The sequence below is a fragment of the Thunnus thynnus genome, chromosome 14, assembly GCF_963924715.1.
Source record: "Thunnus thynnus chromosome 14, fThuThy2.1, whole genome shotgun sequence".
In the NCBI taxonomy this organism is placed as follows: domain Eukaryota; kingdom Metazoa; phylum Chordata; class Actinopteri; order Scombriformes; family Scombridae; genus Thunnus; species Thunnus thynnus.
Genome location: NC_089530.1, coordinates 12,084,592 through 12,102,778, shown reverse-complemented (window position 1 = coordinate 12,102,778; position 18,187 = coordinate 12,084,592).

Here is an 18,187-nt window from a genome sequence, read left to right as displayed (position 1 = left end):
CTGAGTCATTTATATTCAACTGGCTGCTCTGGCGTTATTGATGCAAAGAAACCCTACATAATCCATCATCATTTGAATGCAGTCGCAAGATCTCATTGTCACCAATTTGGCCTGCAGATGGGTTTAATTGGCTGAGATATGTGAGGGATGATGGCTTCTTCCATTTTATGTATGAGTTCACTGTCTACCATTTAGCTGATATGTAAAGCATTCACTACATCAGACTGATGGCTGACAGTTAAAGAAAAACAAGGCAATAGTTTAATGCAGGCCTATATGATTTATCCTTTAGCATTTTGATACTTCAAAATAGCGAGGCGTTTAAGGATTAAAAAAGCTATAAAAAAATATTCATACTAAGTTGACAACCTAACCTAATCTCTAAAATATTAAAAAAAACATCCAGAAAGACAAAGCCTCATTGTTTCAATGAAAACCAGCACATATGTGAAACTGTACAACTATAAAATGTGTGCATCATGGCAGACAGTCCAATGATGCTAAGTCAAAGTTAACTTAATTAAACCCTAAGTACATGTTGTAGATATTATTCACTATTTTCTGTTTACTCTATGCAATAGTCTCATATTTAACAAACCACATGTATTTGTATGCATGTGACAAAATAATATATAGCAATAAGTGATCACTGTGTTTAGTATGCAGACCATTTTCCTCTATTACACTTTGTTCTAATGTTCGTTATACTGTATGTACTGCCTCTGCAAGTTAAGAGAGTGACTCTAATTGATTTTAAATTGAGGTTCATATTCTGCCAAATCAAAAGAGGCACATTTCCATTATGCACATTATTATTTTATCCCATTTATTCAGGTATATTTGGCTGATATTCCACAGTCTTGCACTAAACCCATGTTGTACGCAGGTTACTGAAGGTGTCTCCCCAAGGGCCCAAAACTCCTCAGAACTCGTCTTTCTGGCTCACCACACGCAATGTTTACTTACTATCCTGTTTGTTCAACACTAGAATACGAAACACAGAAACCACATGTTTCATTTTCACTTCGCGTGCACAGCTGTTGCAGCTGCTATTTTCCAAATCATTTTCCTTCAACACTGCTGCTACTTCTTTCTTTCAGACTCCAAAGTTTTTTCTTAACTTCACCCCTGACATCAGTTTGCCAGCAGTCATAAAGCCACAGCAAACTATTTAGTAAACAATGTATGGTGTTAACACTCAGATGAAAAAGACATGCTTAAAGTATATTGGCAGGTTGATATCACACTGCCTCTTTTCCAAATGGCACAAGGAATCTGACCTTTTCATGATCTCAGCACTGTCAAAAGATGACCTTTGTGCACAGCATCACGTAGTCATTGTGTGTGAGTTAGATCCTTTAGACAAGGTGCAAGCCTTGCCTTTTCAAAATTACTTGTCAATAGCAACATGGTGGGCCAAATAAAAAATGTGTGATTGTGCATGACGTTATGACTTAGCCATATGGTTTTTCTGACAATGATTTGGTGTCTTAAGGTTTTTTTGGTTAGAATCACAGGAAAAAAATGTTCAGAGACAAATTTACTCCCAGTTCTTTGGCATTGATGAAGGCAGTAACTGAATCTCTAGTGAATAAAAAATAAATAAATTCAAACACCCACATAAAATCTGTTTATGTTTTTTTTCAAGACATTCTCACACCTCTTTTTCGGGGAGTTGAGAAACTTGGTAAATCAATAAACTGTTATAGTTCTTGGTTTGTGGGTGTAACCTGAGGGAATTGTAGAAAAAGGAAGGGGAGGTTGAGAACGGGCAGCTTCCCTGGTGGGTAAAGGTGAGTCTGTTAGCCTGATGGGTTGTTCACTCTGCAGATGTCACCTGGTCATTATCTTGAGGCAGCCATCTGCCAGCTGGTCCTGCAGGGCCTGGCTCTCAGTCTTCTGGGCCCTGTGTGACTGGCAGCATCCATGCTGCTTTCTCTTCTATTCTGACCTGCTACTCCACCTGCCTCCACGTGTCCAAAAGGCCGGGCTGGTCAGGACCAGAGGGAAGACAGGGGACACACACAGAGATACAAAAACGCAAGCTTTGAACTCTCTGCCACAACCTAAACTGGGATAAATTAATGATGCATCTGCAGTTTTTACCTGGGCTCCCCTCACAGCTGACTGCTTGGCTTCTCACCCCGGGCACTGCTGGGATGCAGAGGTATGCTGCCAAAATAAACTCCAGCCTCCCCAGTCGTCACACTGATTTCACTGATTTTACCTAGAAAGTGCTCGACATGAATATTCTATTTCTTTAAATTATCTGTTGAGAAAATCCTTAGATACTAAAGCTAATGAAGGGAGAGGTTACATCACAAAGTTAATTGTCAGCCCTTAAATCTTCCAGAAAATGTCTCAGGGCGGGTAATTATCTTGGAAAATTAGAGCCTTACTTTTGGACACAATCATGCCCTCCTTCAAAGTGTTGGATTTGGCTGTGACTTCTGCTTTCAAGATGTAATTTTGACTTGATAGTGTTTTAGGTTAACCTCGTTACAATGAGAATTAATTTCTGAATCTTTTTGAATATCACTGAGAAATGAAGTGCATTCACTTACATGTTGTACATTCGCTATTTTCCATTTCTTGCCCTTCATCGTGAGTAGACATAGGCCTAGTTGCACTAATAAGAGTGCATGATGGTGATTTTGCCTTAAAGCTTTATTGATCATATTTTTATTTTAACAGTGGAGCAAATGGCACACAGACAAAGTTAGTGACTAACTGGTGAACGAAGTGAAGCAGCTGAAGAGCCTGATATTTCTCTCAGGAGTTGTGAGGACCAACACAAGGCTAAAAGAAGAGTGAATATTGCTCTTGAAATTCGTTCGGATGCCAAATACTGTTTCTGCATGTCTGCTGAATGTGTAAATAGGTGACTGTAGCTAACATGTTTGCCATATCAACATCATAAGATGATAATATGGCAAAGTTGTATTTATAGCTCGCTGCTGTCCCCAAGTGGCCAAAATATCAATTGATGCAGGTTCAAAGATATCAACATTTTGGGACAACATTTGTTTGCTTTCTTTCCAATTTAGATGAGAAGATCAATATAAGTCTTTTGTCTGTCTGGTAAGTGTGAAACTGGAGCTGGGTGACTATAAGCCTAGCTTAGCATAAAGACTGGAAGCAAGGGAAACAAGTAGCATGAATCTCTCCAAAGTTAAAAAAAACAGCACCTCTAAAGTTAAGTTAACACAATGTATCCTGTTTGTTAAATCTGTACACAAACAGAAATGTAAAAAAACAAACAGTTTTTTTGTTTTAAGCCCATGACACTACACAAAAAGGTATCCTAAGGTGAAAGAGACATGCTCTTTAAAACAGGACAAACTGAGAAAATAACAAAACACAAAGGCTACATACTAAAACCTCAACTTCAGCACCCAGTTTATTATTAAACTGCACATAGCACACTGTGGCAGAAATTTAAAGATGAATTCACAGAGAACAAGTGATCTTTTACAGTTTTATTGCAATAAACAAAGTTCACATTTGCAAATGCAGATCTCCAAGTTTGTTAGACTGAAAGAGAGACTGTAAAAGTTCAGTGTCGTGCCGCGTGCGTCACAATCATCCCATATTAGTCACCCTAATAGGTTTCTTTTAATTAATTCACCATCTCTCTAGGGCATTTCTTTTCGTCTTCTGAGAATTAAGAGTTGAAAGCTGAATCCTTATCTGCCTTTCCTCCCTGAGAACTTTCCCTCTCTGCCTTCTGTCTAATGAGAAGCAAAAGTTACGGTGACCAAGTCTCACAGCTCACCTTTGATGGTACCTGTTGGGAACATTTTCACACGGGAAGCAGAAAGCACAAAGTCTTACAATGTGCTTTTGGCTATAAAGGCAGTATAACATAATCTCAAGACAATAACATAAGATTATAAATTTCCATTTCAACACTCAATAAAAATCAAAGAGACACAAAGGATCTCAGATTTCTTGAGTCCAGCTTTCTCTTGACACACTGCTCATTAACCACTATTTTAGAGTGTATTTGATGAAATATTTTTTTTATGTTTTGATTCACCCCTGCCAGTGAATGAATAATTGTACTTGAAACCAGACTTTCATTAGGTGAGATGGTCTCACTTAGAGGGGAATGGAGCACTCTTTTCTACTGACAGAAGGGTCTATTTTAAATTAAATATCTTGTGGAGTAGCTTTTAGTATTTTCTCATTAGGAAGGACAGATGCTTTGTCCACTGTTAAATCTCAGCTAATATCACAGGCTACAATAGTACACACCATGCAGCGTTAGGTTGATATTACAATAAAAATGACAGGAAAAGTGAACATTTCATTGTAAAAAAGTTGTTTCTCTCTTTGACCTATTTTTCTCTTTAACAGCAAACTTTGTTTAGGACAACAGAAAGTCATGCACTCTTTTCTTTAGTCCTGCTGTGTCACACATGCTGATAACAGGGATTGTTTCGGGACAAATTCACAGATAACCATTCAGGTGAAACCTATAAACACACTCATCTTCTTCCTGCCAGTAAGGTCCAGGAGGCTTTCAATTTTTTTTAGAATCTCAACTTTCATTTTTACTGACCAAAAAATACCATTACTGGCTAATATACACACACAAACACACAAACACACGCTTGCACACCTTTGATCTTATAGCCTCGGTAATTCTGATATTTCATCCTTGACCCAGTTTGAACTCGGGACCTGCAGTAATGTGCTGGACATGAATGGCTGCGTGGGCAATCTGCTCCTCCTTTCCTTCTGTTGTTTTTTGGATCAGTTATGCTGTTGTTCTGGAGGACGGCACACCACAACTTGAGGCTTGGCTGTGTTTCCAGTCCCTGATATAGAAAGGAGAACCATGATTGTGGGAGGCCCACCCTCTAACCTGCCTGTACCCCTGGCAGCCAGAACAGGCCAGCTGGTACAATCAGCAACCCTGACAGATGACCTGCTGAGTGGATACTTTTAGCTCATGATTCACCCATCATTATACAAACATACCATATAAACCAAGCCTTCTCTCGTTACCCTAGCATCCTATATTATGTTAAATATAATTCTGGCTCTAACAAAAACACAGATTTAGACATGTTGTGTACTTGCCTCCTTAAAAGATCAAGAAAAAATAAAGTCTACACATTTGTTTTCCTGTTTGTCTTAAAATGATTTCCTGTTATCTTCTGGTCTGCTTTGTTGTTTTCTTATCCGCGAACATAAGTAGCCAAACATAGATGGTATCTCACGCAAGGATACTGTCCATAAACAATGGAGTTTAATCTGGAAAAAAAATGTTTTCGACTGTGATTGGCAAATGCCAGGTTTCAGAAGAAAAACCTATTTTTGACCAACATGACCAATTTGTGCCAGTAATCATGCAGGAAGAAATCTTTTGTTGAAGAGGAAGAGACACTAAATTAAAACAGTAACCACAAACATTAAACTGTAGTGCCACAGGTTATGATGTGTTTAATCTCAGGGCACAGTCTTGCTTCCTTTACTTGCTCTTTTACAGTATGTTTTCGCTATCTCTGTTACAATCACCACCCACACAGATAACCTAGGGCATGATGCCATATACTGTAGTTCATGTGCGTTCTGGGGGCTGTTTCAAAGCATCCTGGGAAAAGTAGTAAGTAACTAAATTAAGTAAAGGGGGCATTTAGATACAAAACCTACCATGCACATGACAAACTGATTACATATTGCAACAGTGTGGGTTTTTAAATGTAATGTAAATTAAATGTTAATAGTTTCATGATCCTCCTGTTCTCAAAGGCAAAACCTTTCCTTTAAGATAAATCATACATTTTTGAGAGTGAGAAGATCTTTTCTCATTTGCTTTGTAATTTGTTCATTATTATTTGCTATGAACCATAAATGTTCTAGATAGGCTTTAATTTCTATTAATTTCTCTCACATTCTTTGATCTTATCAATATTTTCCTTCAATATTGAATGAAATTGTAATTAATCTTCAACAATGACTGATTATTCTTTCTGTAGAAACCACATCAAAAATAGAAAATGCTTTGTTGATAAAAAAAAAAATGTACGCACAAGATGAAAGTTGGATTGATTTATTAAGCATTTGATCCATATGAACAAATCTAGTGTGAAAATATAGTGAAATACAATAATTGAATTTTATTAATTTCTTTGTAGGATTCAAGCCTATTAAGACTCCACTAATTAAAATTCTCAAGTGTATTATATCCTGGTGCTCTGTATATAGATGAATCGCTTCCGTGCACAGTAGCCGTAAAATTCAGTATTAAACTGCTGTCTGTTTGAATTATATTCTGTCTGTTTATATGATCTGATGTGCTATGACACATTCAATTTGAACAGAGATCAGTGTGAGCACAGATTGAATTTGAACTGCATAGATATGAATTTCTCAGGCTTACACTCAGCAGCTGAATTTAAATTTCTTGAATGTAGCAATTTCAAACTGAAAGCAAACACTTGGATTTGAATGTAACAATTATTGAAATGAACCAACTTACAAACAATTATAGCAGCTTACTCAATTCATATTCAAATTTCTTTAATTCAGACCGAGCTATAAGCGCCGAACATCTGGACGGAACTTTTGTTCCCTAAGTGACTGGAAGACAGCTGCCTCCTCCAAGGCTGCCAACAGTGGTCTGACACTCTTCACGTAGCCAACTGCGAGCCATGTGGCACTGTGCCTTTCTCGTCTCCTCAGCCAGTGAACAAGTCTTCTTTACACTCAGTGAAAGGGATGCAAATTGCATCTTATAGCTGCTAATACCGTGGTGAACGGAGCTCTCAGATAGGTTTGTTACTGTGCAGATAAAACAGTGTAATGCCTGCTTGTATGGGATTAAATTTGTGTCATAATAATTTAACAAAATCTCCCAAAATTGAACAAAAAATAGATAAATTAATTGAAAGTGGATAAAAATAAATTGAAACCAAAAAATGACCTTAAAGGCAAAACTTACAATAAAATTATACAAGAGTGAAACATTTGAACACTTTTCTTTCACTGATCAGGATTTCTTGTTTGTGGTCACTTTTTCCAATTTCACTGCTGAATTTTTCAGAAAAGTGAGAATACTGTGATCAAATGTTTCACTCTTGTACTGTTTTGCTTTTGAGGTAATTTCTTTTAGTTTCAACTCATTTTTATTCACCTTCAACCTTAATTTTTGTAATTTTTACATTAAAGGGAGATTTTGTTCAATTGTTGTGACACAAATTTAATCCTATATGTGCAGGTGCACAGTTTTTTGTCAGTTTCAGACATTTTTTTGTACAGTACAATACACCAACACAACACAAGCAAATACAAGAACACCACAAATTATAGCCTCAATAGTGCTATAGAGTTGTGTTCAATGACACAGTCAGTGTCAACAAAAATTATTCAAGATTCAAGATGTTTATTTTCACTCCAGTTATACAAGTACAATCATGTGAAATCATATGCTGGGAAAATACGACAAACATCACAAGTATATATTTTTTATTTAACCAGGTAAAAGTCTCATTAAGATTAAAATCTCTTTTCCAAATGTGACCTGGCCAAGAGAGCAGTATAAACATTGTTACAACAATGAACACAAACAATACAAACAGACAAATACAATACAACTATCACACACTACAAATGAGTAAACAAATTATCCAGTTAATATGCAATACAAGGTCAAGGACAAAAATCCAGTTATGATGCATAAACAGGTATAATTTTCTAAAACGATATCAGTGAAAATTAAGGAGCAATCACAATTACCAAGAGTACTATTTTCTCAATCCTTTAAAATTGACTTAAATTCCCCTGTAGTAATCAGCTCTGACAATTTCAGATCCTTCTGCATATTATTGCATCGTCCAGGACCCACTAGTGGTACCCCTTACAGCATGTTTAAAGAATAGGACAATCGTTGTCTGAGAAGATGACGGAGGCACAATGCCACATGGCATGAAGTTGGCAAAGCAGAGTTAGCTCACTGCTGGCAGCCTTGAAAGAAGCGGCTGCCTTCAAGTCCACTCTAATGGCTGCCATCAAAATGAAGCCAAAAAAGGTCATGAAGAGATCTGCTCAGTTCACAGACTGGCTGCAGCGACCCAGGAATTTAATCTCTTTTTAATAGTCTGCTGGTACCAGAGGGATGCAAAGTAAAGTCAACACTTGGAAAAAAAAGGGACATAATGCAAGACAAAAACATCCACTTTAGGTCTCCTTTAGAATTTGTACCTCGACCCTTAACTTAACTGAGAAGTTAACAGAAAACAGAAAATACAAATGCAACCGTGTAAATGTAACCACCAGCGACAGATCAGGACAAGGCAATCTATTAGAGACTAACAGAGGTGACCTTGGGACGAATGCAAGTTGTCAGAGATGAATCACTACACATTTAGTTCTCCTAACATATATATATTTACAGCTTTGAGCAGATGTTACAGATAAAGATGCTTTTAACAGTTGTGTCAAAGACAAAAACTCCAAACATATCTATTTCCTGTCAAGTATCTTTATGTTTTTGTCATAAGTCAGGTCATAAATACTCACTTTATGTCATAATAATAGTTTTAAACTAAGACACAGTGCATGAGTGCCAGCTGCTTATGCTAAAGTAGAGATTTTTTTTGTAAAGTGAACTTAATGATAAGCTACTGACAGTATACATAAAGCCTGCCTATGCCAGACGAAGACCTACAAGAGCTGATTTAGCTTCCGAGATCACTGTACTATACAAAAGATGATATACAGACAGGTCTTGTATTCTTTTATTAAAGCATTCACATAGCATTCAGGGAGACATGGGTTACAGTAAATTATAAAACAGCTGTGCCACAGTTAGGCCACACTACATTTATTTAGTTTATATCCTGCTTTTATCTTTTATAAGATACTGGCACTTTGATTTAGTAGTTATCTTGTTAGACACATCTGCATGTTAAAATGGTTGCCTTGAAAACAAATTGAAGCCTAGAATCAATAACAGAATTGTTGAATACACCCAGGAACAGTTTATTGAGCTTTCCGAGACCCTAAGGAAAGTTTCTGATGTGCTAATTTGATCACAGCTGTACAGAGCCTAAGCAAGTGTCAGCAACATGAAAGCGACTGTCGGGAAAATCCAGCACATGGAGGCTGCGGCGCACAACTTATCAGCGAGCTCATTTGTTTCCCTAAGGAGATAAACATGTATAAGTGAGGATATCCATAACACCTGTGAATGTATAAATGTCAGATGTGGCACATATGTTCGAGGTATAGGAGCCGCAGGTACTGATTCTCTATAATAATGTAGGAAATGTGTCTTTATTCTTGAGTAGAAGTGTCACAGTTATCTACAGGTAACTTATCCAGAGCAAATTTTGGCTTTAATAGATTTAAAATTGACACACATATGATATGCAATCACACCAAATTTGGAAATGAGCACAAAAGAAACACACAAACAATTGCTTAAGTGTAATTTCTGTGCACGTTAACATTAATGTAGATTTTATTGCAGAAAGGGAAGCTTTTATCCACTGCTATACTGTAGCAAAGTACCATATGTGGACTTTTAAAATTCTAATAAAGAGCTGCTGCAATCAGGTGCTGTAACTAAAAATTGCAAAAGAAAATAATTCATGCACTTTTTTAAAATCAGCGTGTAACTTCTTTCTGTCATGTGAACACTTCTATACTGCCTTCTGTATGAGCACACACTGGGCAGGGTTGTGCACGGTATAAAGAGCGAACACTGTAATTCCCTTAAGCACTGTGCATTACAAAAAGGCTTTATGAAAGAAAAACCCAACGGACCCACCAGAAAAACACAAAGGTTGGTTCTGAATGAGGAGCTGCAACCACCTAATAACAAAGCTAAACAAGAGGAACTTTGATGAATAAGATATGCCAGTTCAGTCAAACGGTCAGAAATGCGCTCTGTCTTTATATTGAATTGGGTTCTGACATTAAAGGAAGAATAAATAATAAATCTTATTTGAACAGTAGTGTAAATTCTACCAGCGTGGCACTGTTTGCCCCAATGCTCCCCCTCAATGGAAAATCCCTCTCCCTTTTTGTTGGGGATCTATGGATTTTTTTTCCTTTTATGCCTTGATACAGTCTGTTTCAACACTATTATTAATGATATCATAATATAATACCGTAAGCACACACTTTCCTCATTACAACTCTATATATTATGTAACAAGTTCTCAAAAAAGAACAAAAAACAGTAAGTGTCATCACATGGTTTGTGCACTCAAGCATCTATATTGAACTGCTCTCTAAGAGGTTTTGTGGCAGTTGTGGCCTCTTCTATTTAAGGTGTGTTGAGACTGATCGTAAGCAAGTTTTCTCCTCCACTGCTGGATTCCAGGCTGTGTTTATTCACACCAAACACCTGATGCCCCAACTTTCCACACATTCCTAGCTACTACAGTAGACACTATCTGTGTGTATATGGAGTGTGTCTGTGTGCATGCTTTGACAGCTCAGCCTCAAACTCTGAATATCTGAAGACTTACTAGGAACTACTTTTATTTTCCTCCAGATTGCTCCTCCTCTCCTTTTTTTTCTTGTCTCTGTATGTTCATGAATTGGAGTCATATGTGAGAGTCAGTGGAGGCTGGTCCATAGAGGCAGAGGAGGTTGCTCCTCCTCTATTTTTTGAGAGGCAGAAGGGAGATCAAAATATAAAAAAGAATATTTGGTTGAAATAAACTATTACCAAATCTCAGTATCATTTATAAAATATTTTTCTCTCTTCTTTGGAAAAATTCCACTATTGAAATTCTGGTTAAAATGCTTCAACAGCGACACCTGCAGGGCAGGAGGAGAAAGAGCAGTCTGTGTGAAGTGGTGGTGGGGGGCAGTGGAGGACGGGTGCCTGCTGTCCTCCGCAGAGCGAGATCTCTTACATCGATTTAATGTACTTTTTTTTTCATGCTAATCTATGATTGGCCAAGACACATAAAATGACACTCCAAGGGAGGCCATCCTCCTTAACCAATCAACAACCAGAATGTGATATTGACATCGCGTTGGTCCAATGATAGTTTCCGGATTTCATCTTCAACTCTCTCCACTTTAAGGCAGAGTAGCAGCAGTAGATAACAAGCAATAGATAGCTCCTTGCGTTAGCCAACGCAACAGTTGGTTTGTTGTAGCAGCCTGAAGGACTCTTTATACATCCATGGAAGGACTATTAAGGACCGTTGTTAAGCTAACGGGAGAAATTATCTGGACTGTGAAGCATACTTGATCTCCATGATAGAAAGAAGAAGACATCAGATAACGTGAGTCAGAAACAGCTTCTCTCTCTCTGTCTCTTTGGTCACTAATTTCATCTCTGATGGTTAAATGTCTCTCTGTGGCTGTTTTGTGACTTTATCTCCTTAACAAGAATGCAGCAGAGATCATATAATGTGTTGTGGGTAGTTTGCTTGTTGAAGCTACAGTGAGCTGTCTGGACTCACTCATTCATGTGGAATTGATCCCGTTTTTAATTGAGTGGTTGTTCAGTCACCTGTTGTTGTGACTGCAGGAGGTCTGGCTGCTTGCTTGTGACAATTTCTTCAGTTCGTTTTTAAGCTGAGTCGTCTATTGAGTAATAAGCTTAAAGTACTCAGCACTGATCTGTACCTGTATCACATTATAAGCTTTGTAGTACTTTATATATTTCTGTATACTAAGAAAATACATAGGAAACATGTGTAAATCATTTGATATGTTGTCAGTTTTTGATGAGAACATGAATCTGTTGTCACAATAGAACAATACTATACATTTGAATTTCACTTTATTGGTAAAATGACACATCTGAACCACTCCATGGCTAAAATGAGCACTTCTTTGTTTAGAAATATGTATATGCTAAATGTCTTTAAAGAAGCAGCCTTTTCACCACTCAGGGGTTTTTGTTTTTTGGAAGTAAATTGTTTTTTGGCATATAAAATTGCCCCTCACCCCTCCGATTTCATCAGTTGGGGGACAATGATATAGTTTGATGCAGTTTGTTGTAAGATTCCATGTTGGTTTTCCTCCTGTCCTCCCCAATTTTTTGAGTCACCAGCCACCACTGGTGAGAGTACATCACTCAAACTGAGACATTTTCAATTTGCATGATGGCTATGTCTTTGTGTCTACTTGCATCTGTGCATTGATTTTATGTGCATTCACACTGCTACTAAAATTTGCATCAGTCTGAACACACCAGAGAAGGAAAAAGATGTTAATTCGCACAACCATAAGTGATCTCTCTGAAAAATATGCTGTTTATTACACAGAGAGGGACTGCTTTGCAGCACGTTTGTTTCTAACACGAGATTGAAGATTTGTCCTGACTTCCTGCTTCTACAGCCTCAGCACTATGGAGAGTGTCAACACCCGCATCATCAAGCGTGGAGCAGAATGATCATTGTGACAAATGTCTCCATTAGTATTCAGAGTTAAAGACCGTACAAAATGCAAGACATAGGAATGTGTCTCACTTAATATTATTTCTAGGGGTGGTGCCCCTTCATATTATATCAGGCAATCTGTTAATTTAAAGTTAAATGTTTTCTTTGTATAACCTCTAATGAAGATAAGGTAATCTGACTCAGTAGTGATTCAGCATCTCACTGAGATGTCCCTGAAAGCTTGTAAATATCAGTAGTAGGCCTAAATCCTGAGTTAAATCAACTCTTTTGACATTTGAACTGACTATCAAATGACACCTCTATTACAGCTGACAGAAGTGAAATTTGATAGATAGAACTTAACTTCATTAGCAGCATGTATGATCAAAGATGTTGCTGAAAAATGAAGCCAACGCAGAAGTGCCAAAAACTGCAGTTCCTTGACTGGCCACTTGAGGCTGGCTCCAAAAGCGAGTCAATCCAAATAGACCCCCATGTTAAAATGCCCAACTTTACAGCAGAAATAAACTTGTTTACACCCTGGTACAAAAAACAGTTTTGGTCTCTATAGCTAATTTCTCCTTTCATGACAACCGTACGAGTGAATTTTTATATAACTCACCCGTTTAAATTTTATTAAGGCTTAAAGTTATGCATATGGCCGCTTTGAGTGACAGGTGGGTGCCGTCACAGGCAACTTGCTACCACAATGACAACCATGGTGTAACCCCAGACTCACAGAGTGTAGGTTTAGCTGTAGCTGTTGACATTTCAGTGTGTTTCCAGTTCATGACAGTGAATTGTAACATTTAGTCATGTTCAGTGTTTGTTGTCCTAGAAGACCCTCTAAGGAGTCAGATGTTCAGTTCTCTTAGTAAGTACATTTTGTTTTAATGGTTTTAAGCCTGTTTTTTGCTAGCAAAAATTTGCATTAACATTAGCACTATCCAAGTTAACCATAGACTGTAAATGCACTGTGCTAACCAAGCTAGCAGCTAGCTATCAGCTCCACCCTTTTATCCAAATATGGCCACTTCCAGCTCCAAATATCCAAGATAGAAACCCTCAAAATGCAAACTCAAAGCTTTTTTACAGGATTTTTACAGTCTATTCTCTTACCAAACATAAAAAACAATCACATACTGTAAATTTATAGTGTTTGAACTGACATACAGTAACAGTACCCTTTGATTGCCTTATAGACCTTTGTCACAGACATTTTGACATGTTATGGTAAAAGCACAGGTGTATCCTAAATAATATAATTATTGATGGTTGAATTCAGTTTCAGGGTCCTGGTATTGTGCATGCTGGCTCACTGTCTGGCACAATTGAATGGAACGAAGCCATCGTTAATGTTATTAGTAACACCTGTGCTGCTGTGCACAAATGCCTATTGTATTGTTGGAATAAATTATAAAGCCTTGAAGACAACATAGGAAACTTTAACATCATAATCTTACATTTTCTTGAAGTATATTGTTTGCTTATTATATATAAAAAGCATGAAATAGAGAAACAGTTTGTCCCACCATGAAATATATGACAATATTATTTAAAAAAAAGATTATTTCAGGAGGAAAATTATCTGTTGGGTGTAAATTACCGTCTACATAAATATATGTAGAAAAGGTTACAGGAACTGGAATAAGATGCTTTAAAAACGGACAGTAAATTTCTAAAGATGCTGTATAGTGTGCCTGCTTTACATAAAGAATACATGATGAAACTAACTTTCCAAACAAGTTCATTTAAGGGCTAAACCCCACTTCGAAAAGTTCTACTTCTGTCAAAAAGCAATTTTCACATATAGCTACTTTTCATATCCTCTGAGGTATGACTCGCCTTCAGAAAAACAGAGTAGAATTGAGTAGAGAGGGGAAATATGAACCAATGTATGCAGATGAAAACCCCACAAGGTCCAAGGAGCTGCCTGGTGCGATTGGCTCCATTAAACACACATAATTTTCGGGACATGTACACATCTAGTCAGTTTTATGAATAATTCATCATTGTTTTTCTGTATTATAACCTTGTTAGTTTTGACATTCATGTTTAATGTTAACATATACTGTAAATGTTAACTACATCTGTATCAAATGTGGTCCTAAATATAAACAGACTGACTGGATCCAAGAGGAAGAAACTATGAATATACAATCATCACAGTGTTATAGGAACAAAAACAAACTCCTTTTGTCCCCAAGACAGGAAATGTAAATCTGTCCTTTTTTCATGAACTTTGCTTCTATCTTTGATAACGTATCTATCCATTTGGTGTGTAGTGAACTAGGACTGCCTTTTCCTGTCACACTGCATCATTCTTCCATTTAATCTCTATCAAAGAATGCAAAAAGCAGATCGTTGACCAAAATCAAGGGAGCATCATAAGGGGCTGTATAGTACAAAACAGTCTTATCACTAGATACAGGATATGACTTTCAGTGCCGTTAGGATGCCATATTGAATAAGGAAGATGTAATTCAGATTGTGGGAGCTTGACAGAATGCAGGAAAAAAAAAATCCCTACAAAGACCCATTTCTCCATTATTTATCTTTTCTAATGGAATGATTTGCTGGTTGAGAAGAGTTTTGAGGTCACCTCTTTGAAAACTTTTCAGCTCAAAGTTTCAGAGCTGAAAATATTCATTTATATGATGATACAGTATGAGATAAAAAATAAAATGAAGTACTTTATTTGCTGCCAATTTATGAGGATACAGACAATGTCTGAGAAGACTGGGCATATCAAAACCCCCCAAAATAGAAAAGGAATATTATTCTATTAAGAAAAAAAACGGCAGTGTGGCATTTTAAATAAATCATTTTATAGGCTATAGCTAATTATTTTAGGGAGTGAGAACAAAAGAAAAGCTTTACTGAAAGAAAGTAAATGAGATTTTCAGTTGAAAGTTTCCAAATATGACAATGAATCAATGAGCTTACCTCCACTGATTATACTAAATCCAAAACAGAAACCCCAAAATAATCAGCTGGACAGAACTCCAATTGAATGATTTATTAATCCACAGACATTTCACACAAATGTCCTTCCTCATTGAAAACTGTATCTAGATTGCAACTGGCCAGTATGTAATAGCCATTATGTACAGTATGTAATAAAATATTCCATTCCTCCAAGAATGATGTGGTCTAATAATGCTGAATAGCATCACTGGTAAGAATAAAGGCAATGCCCTTTTTCATTTTGAACTCAGTGTGTCTGAAGCATTCCTCTGCTCAGGCCCAGCAGGTGATTTATTTCTTGTTTTTTAGTTTATATCCTGCAAGGGAGATCTCTCTCAGTGTTATCGCAGTTGAAAAAAAAGAGAGAGATTGAAACCATGTTTCAAACAGGTAAGCTGTAAGAAAGGGCAATGGTGTGATAATACTGTATGTAGGCAATTTGTTAAAAATCAGTGAAAGATATTTTACTCAAAACCACAAATGTTAACCTCATAGTAGTGCAAAGGAGAAATGAGAGGATCACCAAAGTCATTAGGATTCATTTGGGAACATGACTGTTAATACAAAATTTTTTACCAATCCATGAAATAGTTGATATTTCAGTCTGGACCAAAGTGTTGCACCAGCCAACTGACCAATACTACAGTATTACTTGTATTTATAGTGTTCTAGTGATATTATATGGCAAGCTGGTAAATCAATATGCAAGACCGGACTTTCATCTGTCTAAATTTTATACTTGTTTTGCACAAGAAAAGACTTCAGTGGCTGAAGAGCACTGCAAACCTCTGTACATTTTAAATGTAAGTCTTTACTTGAATATTACACTGCAGTCAGCTACTGCTGCTGCCTGTGAGGTGGAAGCTATAGCATGGTTATTTAAGGATCCTTTATGATTCAACAGTAGAATGGTTCATTTATCGGCTTGGAATAGTTTGACATTGAATTGAATGATAAATCATGGCATTCACACTCTCTTATACAACCAAGATCTGGGATAAAATATGTATATCTATGCATGTACAGTAAGAGGCAGCAAGGAAAGATGTGGATCTGAAAAAAAATGTTTACTTCTTGTTGCCGCAGGGCTGCCGATGTGCAAAGGATATAGAGTCACAATTTGAGTTTCCCAAGACAGGCTTCATCAGTCAATCTGTTTGGGCAGGATGAGGAACGAGATTGGAGGAAGTGTTACAATTTTTATACTTAACAACATTAGTGGCAGCAAAAACTGTCTGCTTCAACAGAAATGTGAAGTCGAAAGACTCAGAGCTGCAGCTACTTGGAAAAACATTCTGTTGTTGTTCTGAAAACCTGCCAGGATCAAAGACAGCCGTTGTCACTCCCTGGCATCACCATGTTGCTGAGGTAGAAAGTAGCATCTTTCCATGAAATCTTCATGAAGCCTCGACTGCAAAATCTGTTCCCACTTTTTAACCTATACAAATACAGTAAAAAGTGCATTACTAGGCCCGATAGTTTCACAAGACCAGGTCGACTCACAAATGTTAGTACAGAAGCTTCAACCCTGAAACTTTGTCAAACAAAGGGGAAAAGTTAAGAAAAAAAATCTAACCAACAAGCATGAATTAAACATCCAGGAAGAGAAGTCACCAGCAGTGAATCACAATTCCATATAATATTAATTCTCTAAAGTATACATCATAGATAAGGCACTTTTTTCAATATTTAATGCACAAAAGGTAATATGCATATATTAACTAGGGCTGATTCGTTTTATTAAATTCAAGCTACCGTTTGTATGTTGGAAAAAAAAAAAAAGTTTCTTTTGCTAAAGCAAACCAAACCATCTGAGAAGTAATGTATGGAAGCATGCATAGATTCAACACAATTGATGGGAAAATCCTGGATGAAGGTAAGACTGTTTGCTGACTTTGTAAAATGCAACTGCCTTAGAATAACGTTAGGCTGTCACTCAAATGAGGCAACGAAGGCACAGTGCCTGAACAGAAGAATATTAATTCTACAGTGCTGTTTAGGATTAGGCTGTTGTTTTTGAGTTACTTCAAATGAATTACGTGTTAGCTCTAAATCGATTAAACCTGATTTTTAAAAGAAGTGACAGCTTTAATTATAAACAGGAAATAACATTTAGCAACTATTACCAGTTTCAAATAAAGAAACAAAACAGAAAAAACATTCCAAATAGCAGAAAAATGCATTTCCAATGGAATTATTAGTTCATATTTAGTTTTGATTTTGTTGAGCTGTCCAGCAGTTGCATTTTTTCAGTACACATCTCAGTGTCAAGATCAATTACACGCTCAAACATCTAGTGTTTCATTATGCATGCGCTGATGTACAGTGGTTAAGCACTGGACTCAGTTTTAACCACTTCCTAATAATAATCATCCAATTAAATACTTGAAGTATATAAACATATCACATATCATGTGTTGTCATTGTTTCAGTTTCAAATTCATTAATCAATGTAGTGCAGGGGTTCTTATGATGTGCAGTGGTCAGTTTGAAAAGGTTTATGAATCCATATGTGAAAATTTGGATACCTCTGCGGTTCTTTTGTTCTCAGGAGATCTGTGGCCTCGCTGCTTCAACCGCTCTGACGCGGTTGGAGCAGAAGCGGGCTCTGTTCCACTGGGCTCTAAGAGCAGCAGACCAGATCGATGCTTCTTTGATCGCCTGCGCTGCCTCTCTTTTCTCCCGCCTCAGCTCACCAGGGGGGAAACAGGCTTCTTCATCTGAATCGTAACCTTCAGAAATGGCTTTGTTGAGGTGTTGGTAAGCTGCTGGTTAAACCTCCTGCCTCACTTGCTTTGGGCCACATTACCACTTTCCACACTCTCCTACATAGAGCTCAGAACAACAGGGATCCCTCT